We start from the raw sequence: 19,069 nt of genomic DNA on the forward strand, positions 1-19,069 counted from the left end.
GGTTCACTGTTCCCAGCTGACTTTCACCGTCTTGCTCCTGTCACTGAGAAAGTGCACCTGGCCAGGCCCTTTGTGACATAGTCCAGGAGACCTCGCAAGGTTCAAGAAGGCTGCTTGCATCCTTGGGAAGATGGCCTTGTGTGCTCAGCAGCTACCTCATGAAGGGCCATGCTGGGCATCCCTTGTCAGCAGGCGCAAGAGAACAGTGAAGCTTGGGTGTGTGGAATACAGGGCAGTAGGAGCTATTTAGTGCAGAGCGTCAAAAGGGCAGAGAAATGGAGGAGGGGGGAACATAGGTGAGGATTGTTGAAGCACATTCTGTAAATGCAGCTAGGCAGGCAAGCACCCAAATTTTGATGCCATGCACCAAATAATCATTATTGCATGAACATTATATGCTATCACAGTCCATTATTTAGCCTTGCCTAAGAAATCCCACATGATTTGAAGATCCCTGTTGAGGATTTTATTTCATAACTGAGGGGGAAATTACTGTAGTCGTGTACTTTTGAACAATCAGTTGGATTCTTTGTAAGATCAACTGTAAAACCAATAATATAACCCATTAGCCATAAATATATTTAATGTGCATTTCTAAAGCCATTAGAAATCAATTCTAAATGTATAGAATCATGCAGGAGAGCAGGATGTTATGGAGGGCAGTGTTAAGGAAAAAATGATTTTAGAAATACTGGAACCTACTAGGGACTAAAAAGGGGAAACATATTTTTGTTAATTTTATTGTTTTTAAATAAACAGTAAAAAACCAGAAAAAAATGTCAGAGGACAATAATAAAGAAATTGCTTCCAATCTTCATCATACTGAGCATAAATAAACATTACAAATACAGATAGTTCTCGACCTATGACCACAACGGAGTCCAAAATTTCTGGTAGTAAAATTTCTGTTAACTAAGTGAGACAGTTATATGAGTTACTTCATTTTATGACCTTTCTTGCCATAGTTGTTAAATGAATCACTGCAGATGTTAAGTTAGTAACATGGTTGTTAAGTGAAGCTGGCTACCCCATTGACTTTGCTTGTCAGAAGGTGGTAAAAGATAAACCCTGGGACACTGCAAGTATCATAAATAGGAGTCAGTTGACAAGCATCTGGATTTTGATCATGTGATCAAGGGGATGCTGCAAAAAAGCCGTAAATGAAAAATGGTCATAAGTGATTTCAGTGCCATTGTAACTTTGAACTAAACGGACTTCAGAGATTGTATTCTACCGGTTCGGACTGGTTCGCCTGAACCGGTAGTGGAAATCGTGGGTGATGTCACAGCTGTTCCATGTCCAGTTCTTCATCTTTCTTTTCCTATTTTGCTATTCTCAATTTTTTTTTCTTCCATGCAGATTGTAATTTATTGTACTTCTGCCTGATCCTTTAAATATCCATTTATAATTAGCAAGCCTTGGTTCCTAATATGGTTTCAATTGCTTCCCATGAGTATTTAATTATGTACTTGTTTTTCAAATCTTACAGCAAAAATCTAATATATCAAATCTCTCTGGTGTCCCAGTTCATTTAAAAACTTTCTCAAATCAAAACGATTATTTTTCTTTATTGCTAATTGTATATTAAATTAATATAATTTAAATTCCTATGTTTCTGTTTAAAAAGTTTTTTAATCCAAAGAAGAAGTTAAATGCTGATGTGCCAAATTAAGATCACAGTTTGAAGATCTTTAATATCCATAAAGGGTTAAACTGAGCAGTTCAGAAATAGAAAGTGAGATTGGTTGGCTTGGGGTTTTTATAAAAGGATCTGCCACTGCTGAGAGCAAAGTTATCCATCTCCCTTGGCTCCCAGACTTCAAATCAACCACTGTCTTATGGTCTCCTTGCAAAGATTGCCATTCGGAATACTCTTAGGCAATTTCTCAATCTCTTCTCCAGAGAGATCCATAAAATCATGGTAGCCATTATTTCTGCTCATTCGTGGAGAAGTCTTCAGTCAGCCAGGGACAGTTCATTTTTAACAACTAAAGATCCCAGTTGGATTCATTACTTTTCTGCTTTGCTCTATTTGTGGTCTCACTATTTGATTGTTGTCTGTCAGATAGGTAAAATGGCTACATCCACTCTGTTTCCCCGAAAATAAGACGGTCTTATTTTCTTTTGACCCCCCCCCCTCTCAAATTTTGCTTGGTCCTTATCGGGGGGGGGGGGGCTTATTGGTTTGGGGTTGCCGGGTGGCTGCTCTCTTGCGAGCAGGCACCCGAAGAGCCGGGCACAGCCTCAGGGGCAAACAGCTGTGTTGCGCTGTCGCAGCAGCACAACAAAGCCGCCATGAGGGGACCACGCACGAGCAGCTGCCTGGCAATCCCCCTTTCTAGCCGGGCAGAGCGCCATTCACCAACCCAGTAACATCCCAAAGGCACTAAGCCACATGGCGCTCTGCCCATCTGGAAAGAGAGGTTGCGCGAGCAATTGTTCTGCCTACAGGTCGTGTGCCTCCGAGCCTCACCATACCCAACTCTCCCTGCAGGGCTAAGCCACAGCACCACAGTCTTGCGGGAAGACCAGCCCACAACCATAGAGCGTAGCCCCAGAGCGGTGATTGCCAAAAGGCTCGGCAGCAGATCTCCAGAGTTTGGAAGCCGGTTATGCTTGGAGCATGGCGAGGGCTGCGGCGGTGGGAAAGCTGGGCATGGTGAGGCTGGGAGGCACGCAAGCTGGAGACAGAACAAGTGCTCGTGCAACTCTCCAGCCGGGCAGAGCACCACGCGGCTTAGTGCCTTTGGGATATTACTGGGTCAGTGAGTGGCGCTCTGCCCGGCTGGAAAGGGGCATTGCCGGGCGGCTGCTCGTGAGAGCAGCTGCCCGGCAACCCCCCGCTCCAGCTGGGCACAGCGCCATCCACCAACCTAGTGGTATCCCAAAGGCATCAAGCAATGTGACCGCCTTTGCCCCCCCCCCCCGGCTCCTGCAGCTTTGAGCCTTCGGGATATTGCTAGGTTGGTGAGTGGCGCTCTGCCTGGCTGGTGGGGGGGTTGTCCAGGGGGCTTATTGGGGGAGGGCGTATATTTTTGCCCACAGGAAAAATATGGCATGGTCTTATTATCAGGACATGTCATAATTTTGGGGAAACACAGTATGAAGAATTCAACTGATGCTAGTAGGAATTATCTGGAGGGGGAAAGTCAAAGCCCAAACTGAGAATTGGAAGAAAGTATGCGGGAATTTGAACATATGACAATTGGGATAAAATCCTTTACATTTGAGGCTAGTTCTTCATTCTCTATCATTAGTGGCACACACTCATTTTCAGTTTTCAGATAGGATTATTTTTTTTAGTTCAAACACAATTAGCAGCCTAATTTTCTGGAATTGTGAATTCGGCTGTCTTTTGTGCAATGTGTACTTAGCCTGCAATGTAAAGTTAAATCTTGAAAATGCAGTACATATAGGTCATATCAATTACATTGCTCGTTTATAAAATAAATCTTCCCTTTCTTTTGAAATGGGGTATTTGCTCAGAACAGAAGAAAACATTTTGTACTTAGGTCAGCATGATCTTACGAAACATTGTTCTTTATGGCAAATTTGAAACTTGTTTTTTCATGAAAGTAGACAAAGTGAAGAGAACATGTAGCCTAAAGAAAAATTTAACAAGGACATACTTTTCAATAACTTGTAGCACATATTAGATGCTTCAATGGAGAAGTATATAATAAAACTTCATTCTAACAAAGCCATTTAAAAGACTACGTGGAATAGACAAAATTTGTGTCCAAACGTTACCTCAAAATAATGGATAATAATGGGTTGTTTTTAACAATTTACATAAATTAGCATTTATTCTAGTTTATATCATTTGTACATCTAATTATGAAAGAGATGTAATATAATTTATGGCAATTAACATTTTACAAATTGGATAAATTGAGAGAAATGTACCACACACATTCTCTATCCCTCATACCTACCAGTATGACTTATTTCTACAATTTTGCAACTAACTGCAGCTGGGAAGGGGGCAAGCAAAAATATACATGGGCAACATCATATTAGAATCAATTCTTTAGCTGTGACACCACAAAGAGTTTAAAATATAGTACATTAGCTTAGCCTGTAAGTAAATGGCAGCTTTTTTATACATACTAAGAATTTGTCAATTCTGTACACAGATTAACCAATTTTGATAGTCCGCCCAAACCCAAGTGCATATATTTGATCTGGATACAACCCAGAGTGCACAAGTTCTGGGAGTTCTAGGTGTTCTAGAGTGGGAGACTGGAGAAAAAGGCAATCCAGGGGAAGTGACTAAAGGAAAAGAAGACATTGGGAAGAGAAGAGGATTGCAGACTAATCAGATATGCTCTGATTAAATTTAAATGCAAAGACTTAGAGGAAGGAAGGGGTGAAGATTGGTGGCTTTGTGGGTGTACAGGCTAGATAGGGGAGGAAAGGCAAGAAGCATAGAAGTGTATATGCTGTAATAGTCCTCTGGTTTCGTCTCAGCTGAAACTTGGCAAAACTCTTCTGAGTTTTCTTAAATTATTATTATCAAAACTATTTGCCACCCATGTGTGAAGGAACCAAACCAATTCAATATCTGTACCCACACCACATGGTTGCTTCATTCATATAATGAAAATGCATTTTCTGTTTCAAGCATATCCAGAGTATATACTTATCATGCTATTCTTTTGAGGCAGAAAATTTTACGTAAGGTGCCAAAAAAAGAATTAAGTAGCAGCAACCAAAAGAAATTGGATACAGGAAATAAAAGGGAATTTTAACCAATTGTCATTCAATCCAACGTAATACACTGTATTTTGCAATATTGTTCCTGTCTAGCTTTGCCCTTTGTTTTTTGAGTGGGACCAATTGCTGATTATTTGGAGAGGAAACCTGGGGTGGGGGGAGGAATTTATTTAAAGGGAAAGGATGGGTTCCAATTGTGTGTGGCAGATATATTTTAAATGCTCATATTATGTTGGTAATCCCTATTACAATTTTGTTTATTAATATCTTTCACAGATGGGTTTATAGAAAATGGGGGAAGATATAGAAAGAAGATACGTTTGGTTTTATTTTAAGAGAGAGTGACAAGTTCTTAATGTTGATTGCATTGGCTGGGAATGAAGGGGGAGGATCCTTTTTATTTTTCTATTTTTATCGTTTCTTCTTCTGCACCTTTTTTCTTTAATGTATTTCTTTGGCAGTTGTATAAGTTCTACTTGATAATACCCCTAATAAAATTATTCAAAAAATGTTGGTGATGTTGCCACATAGGAAAAGGAAATCCAAAACCGCACAGACAGAATTACAGAGGAAACCCAAGAAATAAGAAGCATGAACCTGGTGAAACTCAGCACAGTAAAAGATGAAATAAATAAATATTATATTAACATCTTAGCACTGGGACATTGAAATGGACTGGAATGAGAAGATCATACAATACAGGACATTAAAAACAAAGACAAAACAATGCTCTTTTCATAATTGGGAACAATCTAGCAAGGACAGTATTTGATTAAAATACGAACAATAACAAAAGTAATATCTACATTAGACTTCATGAACAACCATTCAAAATGTTGATTATCCAAGTCTCTGCTCCTGATGCAAAAGAGGAGAAGGTTGATTTTATTTCTGACTTTTTAAGTTCTACATGGCATGATGAGACCCATGTTATTTGAGAAACAACCTCTCCCCAGTGGCTCCTATCCGTCCCCATCAGGTCTGGCAGAAGCATGTGAGGCTGCCATCAGCTAGGGAGTTTTATCTGTTTTGTCCTAGGAGGAAACCCTATTGTTTCACAGCCCCCAACCTGTTGGCCTTCAGATGGCCCTCAAAACAAGGTTTTGTAAATGAGCGTGGAGATCCCATGGTAGAGTGGAGCCTGCAAGATGGTTATATGATCGTTAACTGATGCGTTCTCTCTAGGCTGGCTGCCATTTTGTCCTTTTATTTTGTATTCATTTTAATTTTAATGTTATTTATTTTTATTTTATGTATTTTGTATTATCGTGTACGCTGCCCAGAGTCACTATGTGAGATAGTCAGCTATACAAATATGATAAATAAATAAAAAGATTTCATACGAATTGAATTGAATGTACTACCAAGATATGCTGGTATGTGGTTGGTGCCCAGAACAATTGTTTGGAGCATGAATAAGGATATGTTATGGAAAGAAGAGACGCTTGCATGTATCCCTCTATATGATGACAAATTACTAAATTTGTACTTGTAATAATTGGAAGTCATTGCTTTAAATATTTTTCTCTGTCTCTTATTTGTTCCTCTTTTCTCTGCACTTTTTCTCTTTTTCAAGTTCATTTGCATTGTCTTTTACTATTGCAATTAAAATTTTCAATAAACATATTTTTTTAAAAGACAAAAATAATAAAATGAACTTAATAGATGCTTATTGATTATAGAAAAGCTTTTCATTGTGATGATTAATCAAGTGGAATGTGCTCAGATAAATGGGAATCCCAGAACATCTCATTATCCTCATGGGAAATCTATACAGGTCTAGAACCTCAGTCCAGACAGAAATGGTAAAACAGATTAATTCCAGATCAAGAAAGAAGTAAGGCAAGACTCTATACTCTGCTCTTATTTATTCAACCTATATGCTGGATATATATTGAGGGAAGCTGGATTGGAAAAAAAAGTATGTGCACTTCAGAAAATTAGCGAGTCTAGGGCTAAAACTGAATGAACTGATCTGTAATTATAATTAGACATGACTTAAACAAGCAACTTTGGGAATTTATATGGGCCTTAAGAGGCAGTAATACAATACAATGCAATAGCAGAGTTGGAAGGGACCTTGGAGGTCTTCTAGTCCAACCCCCTGCCTAGGCAGGAAACCCTGTACCGTTCCAGACAAATGGCTATCCAACACTTCCAGTGTTGGGGCATTCACAGCTTCTGGAGGCAAGCTGTTCCACTGATTAGTTGTTCTAACTGTCAGGAAATTTTTCCTCAGTTCTAAGTTGCTTCTCTCCTTGATTAGTTTCCACCCATTGCTTCTTGTTCTACCCTCAGGTGCCTTGGAGAATAGTTTGAATCACTTTTCTTTGTGGCAACCCCTGAGATATTGGAACACTGCTATCATGTCTTCCCTAGTTCTTCTTTTCATTAAACTAGACATACCCAGTTCCTGCAACCGTTCTTCATATGTTTGTCTCCAGTCCCCTAATCATCTTTGTTGCTCTTTTCTGCACTCTTTCTAGAGTCTCCACATCTTTTCTGCATCGTGGCGACCAAAGCTGAATGCAGTATTCCAAGTGTGGCCTTACCAAAGTATTATAAAGTATTAACACTTCACGTGATCTTGATTCTATCCCTCTGTTTATGTAGCCTAGAACTGTGTTGGCTTTCCTGCCAGCTGCTGGCTCATATTTAAATGGTTGTCCACTAGGACTCCAAGATCCCTCTCACAGTTACTATTATTGAGCAAGTTACCATCTATACTGTACCTGTGCATTTTGTTTTTCTTGCCTAAATGTAGAACCTTACTCTTTTCACCATTGAATTTCATTTTATTAGATAATGCCCAATGTTCAAGTTTGTCAAGATCCTTCTGTATCTTAAGTCTGTCTTCTGGAGTGTTGGCTATTCCTGCCAGCTTGGTGTCATCTACAAATTTGATTAGTTCCCCATTTATTCCCTCATCCAAATCATTGATGGAAGATGTTGAGGAGTACAGGGCCCAAAACAGAGCCTTGGGGTACTCCACTGCATACTTCCCTCCATGTAGATGCAGTTCCATTGAGGACTACACGTTGAGTGCAGTTGGTCAGCCAGTTACGAATCCATCTGGTGGTGATGCTGTCCAACCCACATTCTTCTACTTCACCTAGTAGAAGGTTATGATCTACCTTATCGAATGCCTTACTGAAGTCCAAGTAAACTATATTGACGGCATTCCTCTGGTCCACTAATTTTGTCACTTTGTCAAAGAATGCATTAAGATTAGTCTGGCATAATCTGTTTTTGACAAACCCATGTTGGCTTTTGGCTATTACTTTGTTTACTTCTAGGTGTTCGCTAATTCGTTGCTTGATTATATTTTCCAGAATCTTTCCTGGTATTGAGGTCAGGCTGATAGGTCTATAGTTTCTTGGATCTATTTTTTTCCCTTTTTTGAAGATGGGAACCACATCAGCTCTTTTCCAGTCCTCTGGCAGTTTCCTGGTGCTCCAGGATCTCTGAAAGATATAGTTCAGTGGTTCTAAGATCTAATCTGCCAGTTCCTTCAGAACCCTGGGGTGTAATCCGTCCGGTCCTGGTGATTTGAACTCGTCTAGGGTAGACAGGTGCTCACTTACCATTTTCTTCCCTATTTCAATTTGTGTTCCTAATCTGATTTTTGTGGTGCTGTTTTTGATAGGTTGGACTGTTTTATCCCTTTGTGTAAAGACAGATGCAAAAAATGGGTTAAATAGTTCTGCTTTCTCCCTGTTGCTTGTCACCTTCTTGCCACTTTCTCCCAGCAATGGACCAATTGTTTCCTTAACCTTTTTCTTATTTTTAACATGTTGGAAGAAGCTTTTTTTTGTTATTTTTTATATTTAAAATTTTTATTTTTGAATAAACACAGACAAAACACAAAAAAACCACCACAAAACTGTCTTCCATTACAAATTACAGAAAGTGTGTCAATTGGTTACAAAAACTTCCGTGCGTCCCTTCCACAGTCGTCACCTACAATTCATGTCAAATCATCCTTTCAAATTCCATTTTTATCTGATGGTTTTCAAGTTCTTGGTTTCCTCTCTGGACCCCCCTCACCTCCCCCCTCATCTCGGCCGTCCCTTCCTCTAGAATTTCCAGTCTCTGTGTATTTTGAGCCGTTCAGTTTTGGTTTTCTCTGAGCTGTTCATTCATTTCTTTCAGTTGATTTTTCAAGTCCTCCTGCCCCTTTAAAATTTTTTGAAGCAACTGCTGGGTTAAGTCCTCCTCCGGGGCTTTGGGTTGTAATAGAGATGTTAATGTCTGTTGCCCGCTGGGGCTGGACGTTGAGGATGTTGGAGCAGAGCCAGCAAAGCCTGGTTTCCCAGGTGGTGGTCTCTTCGGTGCCATTTTAATAAAGAGAACTCAGAGGTGTCTGTGTCAATACGATGAAATGGCAGCTATAAAAGGGGATAACCAAGAGATATCACGAGGCAGGCAGTCCAGACAGTAATAAGGACCTTTTCTATAGTTCAAATCCAGACAATAAAATCCATTATTCCAAGTCCAGAATACAGTATATATCAAGAGATATCTCTGAGTGTCACGGAGACAAAGACAAAATGCCAGCAATTTCCATGGGTGGAGTCAAATTTCAAAGTGCATAAAGACAGCGGAAGTGTGCCATCTTGCCTTGCCAGCACCGGGATCAGAAGGCAACAAACCAAAAGTTTTCAAAGTTTTCAAAAGAATCAGATCATCACCTCTCTTTCACAATTGCAGCAGGGTATTCATCTGCTTGCTTGCTATGAGTGTGATTTCATTCTAAAGCTCTCCCCCCTCCTCCTCCTCCGAGGGTAGAGAGCAGTCCAAAGCCGCTTTTCCAAGGGGGGGGGGAAATCCCCCTCCCTCCAATCACACTTCCCAGGGACGGATTGAAGAACTTTAAAAAGCTGGCAATCTTTCATTTAGCAGTCAAAGAAGGAATCGGGGAGAGTTTCCACCTCACCACATTGCAGCTGTAGCCTTCAAATTGTCAGGTTCGTCCAGCTGCTTCGACGCGAAAGCACGCAGGAGCATGGAGGCTCCTCATGCACCCCCTTTCACCTCCTGGTGCCTAGGGCAATGCAGGGAGCCCCCCCCCTGCGGCCGCGGCCGACGCAGAGGACCCCCAGCTAGCCGCCCCCTTGGCAGGGGCCCCTACAAGGCTCCCTGTGCCCCCCCCGATCAAGGGGGAGCCCACCAAGTGCGCGCAGGGCGAGCGAAACACACCCGTCGCTCTCCACAACCGGAACCGGAACTCGACTGAGTCAAACTTTAACTGGGTTAACTGTCTTCACTATTGGGAATGGACCTAGAAATTTTGAACCAAATTTCTGGCTAGGCATTCTTAATCATATGTATTTGGTAGATACAAAAACTTTGTCCCCCACACGAAAGGAGGTTTGGAGCGAGCAATGTTTATCAGCTTGTTTCTTGTAGGCTTCCTGCCGCATCTGCTAGAGCTTTCTTTGTACTTTCCCATCCTTTCTTTAGCGTGTCCATCCATTCATTCAAAGACATGGAGGAGGTACAAGCTAGATGGGAAAAAGATCAGACAATTGGTATTACGCAAAATGAGGATAGTTTGGTAAAACAAATTAGGGACCAGAGTCAAATGCATATAAAAAGGTTGTACAATATACTGATAGAAATAGATTCTGAAACAGAGTTAGTTAAAGACTGTATGATAAAATGGGCACAAAATTCCAAAGAGCCAATAATGATGGAAACATGGGAAAAGATTTGGGTAAGAAATATAAAATTTACGCAAGCTCAGAATTTGAGAGAGAATTTTTATAAGATATTGTATAGATGGCATTTAGATCCCAAAAATTATCTTGTATGTATCCGAATTTACAAATATTGGAGATGTGATTGTGTGGATGCTACGTATTATCATATATGGTGGACTTGCAAAAAAGTCAAAGCATTTTGGATAAAAATATGGTGGGTTATTCAAAATATACTTAAAAAAAGGATAAAGTTCACCCCCCAGTTGTTTTTGTTAGGTATAATTACAGACTGTACAGTTATAGAGACTAATTTGATTTTGAACTTAACAACGGCAGCAAGATTGTTGGTGGCGCAGTACTGGAAGAGGGAAGAATTGCCTACTATTCAAGAATGGACGCTAAAAGTAGTAAATCTAGCAGAGATGGCCAAAATTACAGCATATTTGAAGGACCATTCGGATGAGAAATATAAGTTGGAATGGAGAAGATGGATTGACTATATTCAAAATAAATATCGGACTAGAAAATTGCAATTAGCTTATGAGTGAAGGCATAAAGAATATTACAATTTACCTAAAGTTAGCTTAACAAAAGGGGAATTAAAGCAGAAGAGGAGGTAGGATGTTAAAATCAGTTAGCTTATGTTAGCGTATGATTGTTAAATGTTTATACCCTGTATTTTGCTCTGGGAGGTTGGGGGGAGGGAGGGTTGGAGGGTGGGAAGGGGAAGGGGTAATATTTGTAAAATTTGTTAAAACCTTTAATTAAAAAAAAGACATGGAGGAGGGAGGTTCTCTAGGTAGCTCAGGTATGGCAACAAATTCCATGCCACTGGTAATCTGGAAAGCCGTTAATCCCATGCTGCTGTGGACTGCGTTGTTGTACGCCACTTTGGTGAAAGGTAGCAAGTCCGACCAGTTGTCTTGCTGATAGTCCACATAACACCGGATGTATTGTTCCACTACCGCATTGGCGCTCTCTGCTGCGCAATTCATGCTGGGATGAACCTCTGAACTCAGTTTTTGTGTGGATCCAAAGGATATCAGGACTTCTCTCCAGAACTTGGTCGTGAATTGGACTCTGCGGTCTGAAATGATCCTCTTGGGCAATCCGTGCAGGTGATAAATGTGTTTCACAAACATTTTCGCTAATTTCTTTGCAGACGGCAACCCTGAGCAAGCGATGAAGTGCACCTGCTTAGAAACCAAATCAATAACTGTCCAGATTACTCTGTTCCCACTACTGTCTGGGAGTTCCACGATGAAGTCCATTGCAACCTCTTCCCATGGTCGGTTATGGCTGGCCACTCGTAATAGTCCAGGGGACTTCTCAGGCAGTGGTTTCATCGTTGTGCAAGTAGCACAGCTTTTTACGTAATCTTCCACCTCTGTTTTCATCTTTGGCCACCAAAATTGATGCCTGGCGAGGTGGAGCATTTTTAGGAATCCAAAGTGCCTCCTAGTTCCACCTCATGGCTTTGCTGTAGAACTTCCAGCCTCAACCCTGCGGGGACATACAATTTGGACCCCTTCCAGGCTAATCCATTTCCCATCATTAGAATATCCTGGTTATTGTTGAGCCACTGGTCTATTGGGAGCACCAATTTCATAGTTGTCATCAGCTTATCCTGGCTTCGATTAGTGACTTGTGCTGTCTTGGTGGGAGGAAGAAATGATGGGGTGAACAACTTCTCCCTTCTTACTGTCATACTGTGGTTTTCTCGACAAAACATCCCCCAGCAAGGTTTTTGGTACTTGTTGGATCCCTAGGGTTTTTGTCTCTGCTGCAGGTGCTGCAGGTTCTGGGCTCTTGGGTTCAATCGTCCCTGGGTGGCCCTTTTCCTCCACCAGTGGTAGCGGCCCAAACGCAATCATCAATTTCCTACTACCGTCTTCCCACTTTATCGTATACTTCCACTTGTCAAGCCATGCAGAGATAATATATTCTGGCATCTCTCGAGCCACAATGAATCTGAGAAGTTCATAGTGGCGGCCCACTTGTAACTTTACCAGTTCAGTTATTAGCGTACCTGGGGCCCCTCCAATTAGCTTTCCATCTACCTGCCCAACCCGAATGGGACAGGCTAGAGGTCTTGTGCATATGCCCAGTTGCTTTACAATTGACCTGCTGATTAAGCATCGAGTGCAACCGGTGTCCACAACTGCTTCAACTTCTTCTTCCACCCCCATTTTGGGTACTTGGAGGTTGACTTAGAAGGCAAAGGGATGGATGGGTGCACTCACCATTGGGTCATCTTCAGCATTTTCCTCTTCTGAGGCCTCCCCCTTGGTAGGACATTTTGTCACCTTAGGTTAGGGATCCTCTTCCAGAGGTTGTTGGCCCAGATGACTCTTTTCTGGTGGCATCTGGGGCCTTCTCTTTACTGCTGTGACAGTTGGTGTGCACGTTTGTGGCATTGGGGCTGGAGCCAAGCACTCTGATGCTCTGTGACCAAGTTGACAGCAACAGTGGCATTTTATTGGCCCCCACAAGGGAAGGAACCTAGTTACATCTCTAAACTTAGGAACCGCCTCATCACATTGTTCTGCTATCCATCCTGCAGCTTCCCCCTCATTCATCCCTTCTTCCATTGTTGAGAACTCTTCTCTGTAGGAAGATGGGGTAAGAACCTGTTGGGGCATTGCAGGTGCACATTGTTCCACCATCCATCCTGCAGCTTTCCCCTCATTCATCCTTTCTTCTATTGTTGAGAACTTTTCTCTGTAGGAAGATGGGGTAAGTACCTGTTGGGGCATTGCAAGTGAGACTGCAATGGGGAGGTCAATCCCTGGTTTGGCCACTGCCCAGTTATCTGCCATGGTGCCATCTGCTGAGGGAGAGCAGGTGCCCATTGGCATCTCTTCCATCTATGACCTGGGATTGCTTGATTCATAGGTTGCAGTTCAACCATCAATGGTTGACTTGGCGGGGGATGGGGTTATGGGCCAAGGCCCCCTCTGCTGGCTTGGAAGATTTTCCCATGTTGACGGCCAAGTGGCATCTCTGCCATCCATGACCTGGGAAGAAAACCCAATTTGGTGATGCTTGATTAGTGAGAGATGCTGGCCAAATCCCTTCTTGCTGGCTCAGCTCATTTATCACTGTATGGAAGGAATAATTATCTCCACTCCAGTCCTCCAGTCCATTGCAGCTTTTACTAGTGAAGCGGGGGAAAGATTGACTCACGTTTGGCTGAAGAAGTTGGTCTGGGATTCCAAACATCTTGTCACTTCCAGCCGTGTGCAGAATAATCCTTTCCAGCCCCCTCTGGCCGCATCTTCCCAGGTGCAATAAATCAGAAAAAATCCTCCTGTGCAAATTCCTTTGCTGCTCGGGAGGTATGTAGAGAAGCATCTCATCTCAGCTTCTTATCTCAAAAGACTTTCTCTTAATTGTTTGTTGATATTTTACGCTGACCCGGTCAGCGTTGGGAGTCAGGACCCCTCACCAGCCCCGTGCTGGGATGCTGGTAATTTATTTTAAAGAGAGATTTGGGATAATGTCAGTGTTCCAAACAGAATTAAATCAGAGTCCAAGGCAGAGCTATCCTTAAAGTTCCAATTTAATAAGACAGACATGTTGGCACAAACCATGGAATCCCAAATCTAAAAGCTTCCTGGGATTCCACCCAGTTGAAAGTTCATGATCTTATCCCCACATCCATAAATCCATCACATGGTTCAATCTTCTTTGGCCATGCTGGCATTTCTACCGATCTAGTTCCGGTCAGATGCAGAGGTGCAGAGACAAAAGATGACCTTGGGCTTCTATAAAGGGATGACAACAACACATTCCACAATTCTACTCCTTTCTATTCCCCCACCCCCAATTACTACACTAATGAAACAGCATAATGTGGCAGGCCAAAGATCCTAAAAAGGAATATGACTGTAGGCCTGACAGTGGCTTAATTTTGCCGCTTAATCTCTTCTGTTTTCAAATTTAATTTAGCTTTCATTTTTTGGGGTAGATTCTTTTATAACAAAAGGATTTCCTCACCTGATGGACACACTTTCTCTTTCTGTTTTCCTCCCATTCCGGAGCTGTCCCAACTTCTGCACTTCTGTCACCGGCAAAAAGAGCTTCTCCTGGATCAATCAGGGACTTTGCGGTGTCCCTGAGATCAGCAAGACATACTCTTCCCTATCACCGTCTCTTCAGGACGGTTTAGGTCCAAAAGGACCGTCCAGTGGCAAACGTATCAACTGCGACCTTGGAGCTCCAAGATTGCACGTCGTGTCATCACGACGTCAGCATCCTCTCGCCCTTTTTTGTTATTTTTTACTTTTGTGGCAAGCCTTTCTTCATTGTGACCCTTAGCTTTCCTTATTTCATCTTTACAGGCTCGGGCTATTTGCTGATATTCTGCCTTAGTTGTGTCCCCCTCTTTCTACTTTTTATACTTAACTTTTTTGTCTTTCAATTTGTCAGAGAGTTCTTTATGCAGCCATGCTGGTTTCTTTTGGGAGCTGTTATTTTTCTTCTTCATTGGTATTGTGCTAGACCAGCGATGGTGAACCTTTTTTGGCTCATGTGCCATAAGTGGGGGTAGTGTGCGGGCGTGCCGCACCCATAATGCAATGCGCAACCCCCCCCCCCCGTGTGCATGCGCACACTACAGGTGCGACCCATTTTTTGCATGCTTCTTTTGCCCTCCCCAGGCTCCAGAGGCTTTATAGGAGCCTGGGGAGGGGAAAACAGCCTCCCCCGCCTCACCAGAAGCCCTCCAGAGGCTTGAGGGACCTTCAGGATGCTTCCCCGAAGCCTCTGGAGCAGTCAAAATGACCCTTCAAGCAAACCGTTCCCAAACTTCTGGTTTGCCTATATGGCTGGTTTTTTGCGCTCCGGAGGCTTCAGGGAAGCTCATGAAGCCTCCGGAGGGCCTTCGGGGAGGGAGGCTCTTTTCGTCCTCCCCAGGCTCCTATAAAGGCTCTGGAGCCTGGGGAGGGTGAAAAATGGCTTTAAAAAAGGGTGAACTCAGCTGGCCAGCGTGCACATGCGTGCTGGTCAGCTGACAGGGCAGCGCCTCGCGTGCCCTGACAAATGGCTCCATGTGCCACCTGTGGCACACGTGCCATAGGTTTGGCATCACTGTGCTAGACTGAGCTTTTGTAATCTCATTTTTCAAAATTTCCCAAGCTTCTTGAGTTATTTTCCCCTTGAGGATTCTCATCCATGGAATTCTTCCCAAGCTCTCTCTAAGTTTATTGAAATTAGCTCTCTTAAAATCCAAGATTCTAGTTTGACTTCGTTCTACTATTTGTGTTTGCATAATGTTGAATTCCAATATTGCATGGTCACTTGCCCCCAGGGTTCCTATGGCTTCAACACCTTCTATCATTTCCTCTCTATTAGTGAGAATTAAGTCTAATATGGCCGAAACCCTTGTTCCCTTCTCTACTTTTTGGGAAACAAAGTTGTCTGCTAGGTTCATTAGGAACCTGCTGGATCTTCCACTTGGTGCAGTTTGTTTCCCAGTTGATGTCAGGGTAGTTAAAATCCCCCATTACTATTGTAGTGTGCTTCCTACATACCTTAGTTAGCTGACTAGCAAAAAGTTCATCTACTTCCTCTGCTTGGTTGGGTGGCCTGTAGTATAGACCTATGGCAATGTCATTTCCCTCCCAATCTTTAATATTGACCCAAATGCATTCAAGATAGTTCTCATCATTGTTGTGCTCTATTTCTGTAGAGATGTAGTTATTTCTTATATATAGTACAACTCCACCTCCTCTTTTATTTGGTCTATTTCTTTTAAATAATTTAAATCGTTCTAGCTGTATGTTCCATTTGTGGGTTTCATTCCACCAAGTTTCTGTAATGGCAACAATATCGTATCTGCCCTCATTTACTTGAATTTCTAATTCACCCTGTTTATTCCTCATACTCTGTGCATTGGTGTATAGACATTTGAGTCCATTTTGATTGACCCTGTGTTTACTGTCTACATAACCTGTGTTATGCCTGACTGCCCCTATTTTCTTGCCACTTGTATGATTCATGCACATGGTATGGAATTCACTATTAAATGCTTGGTTTTGCTTGACAGCAGGAGTGATAATCTTACCCGCACAAACATCTATGTTACATGCACTGATAACCCTATGAATTTTAGATTGCTGGGGACAGAATGTTCTGTATCAATTAATTCTCTGTCCCCACTGATCAGTTTAAATGTTTATCCAGAAAATCTGTGAATTTAATGCCAAGTAACTCAGTCCCTTTCTTGGATGGGTGCAAACCATCTCTTTTGTACAGTTTTTCATTGGACCAGCTGCAGGCTTCATGACTAATAAAACCAAAGCCTTCCCTTTTACACCACTCCTTTAGCCATACATTAAACTCTGCTACACACTGGCCCTTCTCTTTTTGTTCCTTATTTACTAGTAAAACCTCTGAAAAGATAAGCCTACAACTTACACTACTAAGTTCATACCCCAAGCTCTGGAAATCATTCTTCACAGAAAGTACATCTTTTTGGGACAGATGATTTGTGCCAAGATGTATAATAGCATCAACGCCACAGTCCTTACTTGCATTCTTGACTATCTTAAGAATACGCCTCTTGTCTCTGCTGGCAGTAGCACCTGGCAGACACCTGACTTCTTTTAAAACCTCCATATCCTTTCCTAAATTTACATCTCTTACGATTGAATCACCAACCAGAAGGTGACTTCTCTTTTTACATATCTTGATCTTCTTGTGCGACTGATGTGTGATACCTGGGTCCCCATTTGGCCTTTCCAAAGAAAGTTCTTCATTTTGGACCACGATCCCCTGCTTATTTGATGTCACTGCATTAAATGTTTGCTAGCCGAACTGAACTGAATAATTACTGATGAGTTACTGTGCAGGTCATAAGCTTTATCAGCAATGATTTATTGCGCATGCTTAACATGTTTATATACATCACACATTCCAGAGACTTCTTCCCTTTTGATCTTTGTCCATCTGCCAGGAAGCTGGGAGACAAACTGTTTCTGCCAAAATGTAACAATTAGATAGATTTGTTTTATTTTCTATTTTATTATTTTTGTATTAAAGTTTTGTTTTTAATTAGAACTTGTTATTGGACTTCATTTTCGCTTCTTAAAGAAAATGCTGTTTGGAAAAGCCGCGATCAAAGCCTCACTAGTTCAGGGTGAATTTTTTCCCCTGACATTTGAGTCATCATTATCACAACTATCTTGACCTGTCTCTTTAGTGTCCCCATTAATGTCAGCAAGGGCGCTATATCTGTTATGCTGGGTCACAGCAAAAGCTTTGTGTTTATGGTTCACAGCTGTCACCCTGCCAGATCCCACGGTTGTCCAGACTGCTCTTCTCCTGCAGGATCTTTGCAGTAGAGGGGGCTGATAGCATAGCATCTCCATAGTGTGGATTGGCCGAATTGGGCACCAAATTTCTGCTTGGAGAGCACAGATTAGAGATTCTATATAGGTAATCTGTCCATGTAGACTAGTAATTTGTTTAGAAAGGGGACAGTATGCAAATTTGAAAAGAGTACTGCGAAAGACAGGTGCAAAACAGCTATTACATTGAACTAAGCCAGTCATTTTGAAATAAAATAAAATCACAATCTCAAGCGCACTAATCCAGAATGAATTATTGCTATTTTGGTTTATAGATATATGATTCCTTGTCTCTCTGACTCCCCCCTTGTAGAAAACAGCTCCAATCACCAGCCTCAGGAAAGTTCAAATGAAATGGAGTATCTTAACTTCCTCCAGACTTTCAGAACAAAATTCAGTTTCTTCACCCTGAAAACCTGAAGAGAATGATAGGTCATTGCCAGTTATGAGGTATAATATACAGGTAGTCCTCGGCTTATGACCATAATTGAGTCCAAAATTTTGGTTGCCAAGTAAGAAATTTGTTAAGTGAGTTTTGCCTCATTTTATGGCTTTTCTTGCCACATTTGTTAAGTTAATCACGGCAGCTGTTAAGTTAGTTACCTGGTTGTTAAGTGAATCTGATTTCCCCATTGACTTTGCTGGTCATAAGGTCACAAAAGGTGATCACATGACCCTAGAACACTGCAACTGTCATAAATGCAAGTCAGTTGTCAAGCATCCAAATGCGAATCACACGGCCATGAGAAAGCTGCAACAGTCATAAGTGTGAAAAATGTTCATAACGGTCACTAAGTGAACTGTTGTAAGTCGAGGACTACCTGTAGCACCCCCTAAACCTGCTTGATGTCTGTGGCCTGCATTAAAAGTGATATTTTAGCTTACTGAACAAACCCAACCAAAATTTATTCAGTAAACCAGTTAGCAATTCCACCATATGTGGTTTAAAAGGCCTTAAAGGTCAAATTTAAAAGGCTGTTGGAAGTCTTCTAATTGGCTCATCCTGTAAAATATCATAGACCATATTCTTAAGAATGATTAATCGCAGTTTTCCAGCCTGCGTTAGACAGAAATCGTCAAATATTTAAAAATGTTTCTTAAACCGGTTTTGATTATCCTTTCCCTTTCAAAATTTTCTCCCCCAAGGAGGGAGGAGGGAGAAGTGCTCAAAGGAAAAAGCGCCCTTGTTCAAACAGACAGGAATCCCTCTAGAATTTCATAGATCTACGGTCGTTGCCGGAAGCAAAAGAAATTTGCGTAGAAACGGGTATTCGCAAAAAACACGCAGGCGGAGGAAGT

The sequence above is a fragment of the Natrix helvetica genome, assembly GCF_964273705.1.
Source record: "Natrix helvetica genome assembly, chromosome: 2".
Lineage (NCBI taxonomy): Eukaryota > Metazoa > Chordata > Lepidosauria > Squamata > Natricidae > Natrix > Natrix helvetica.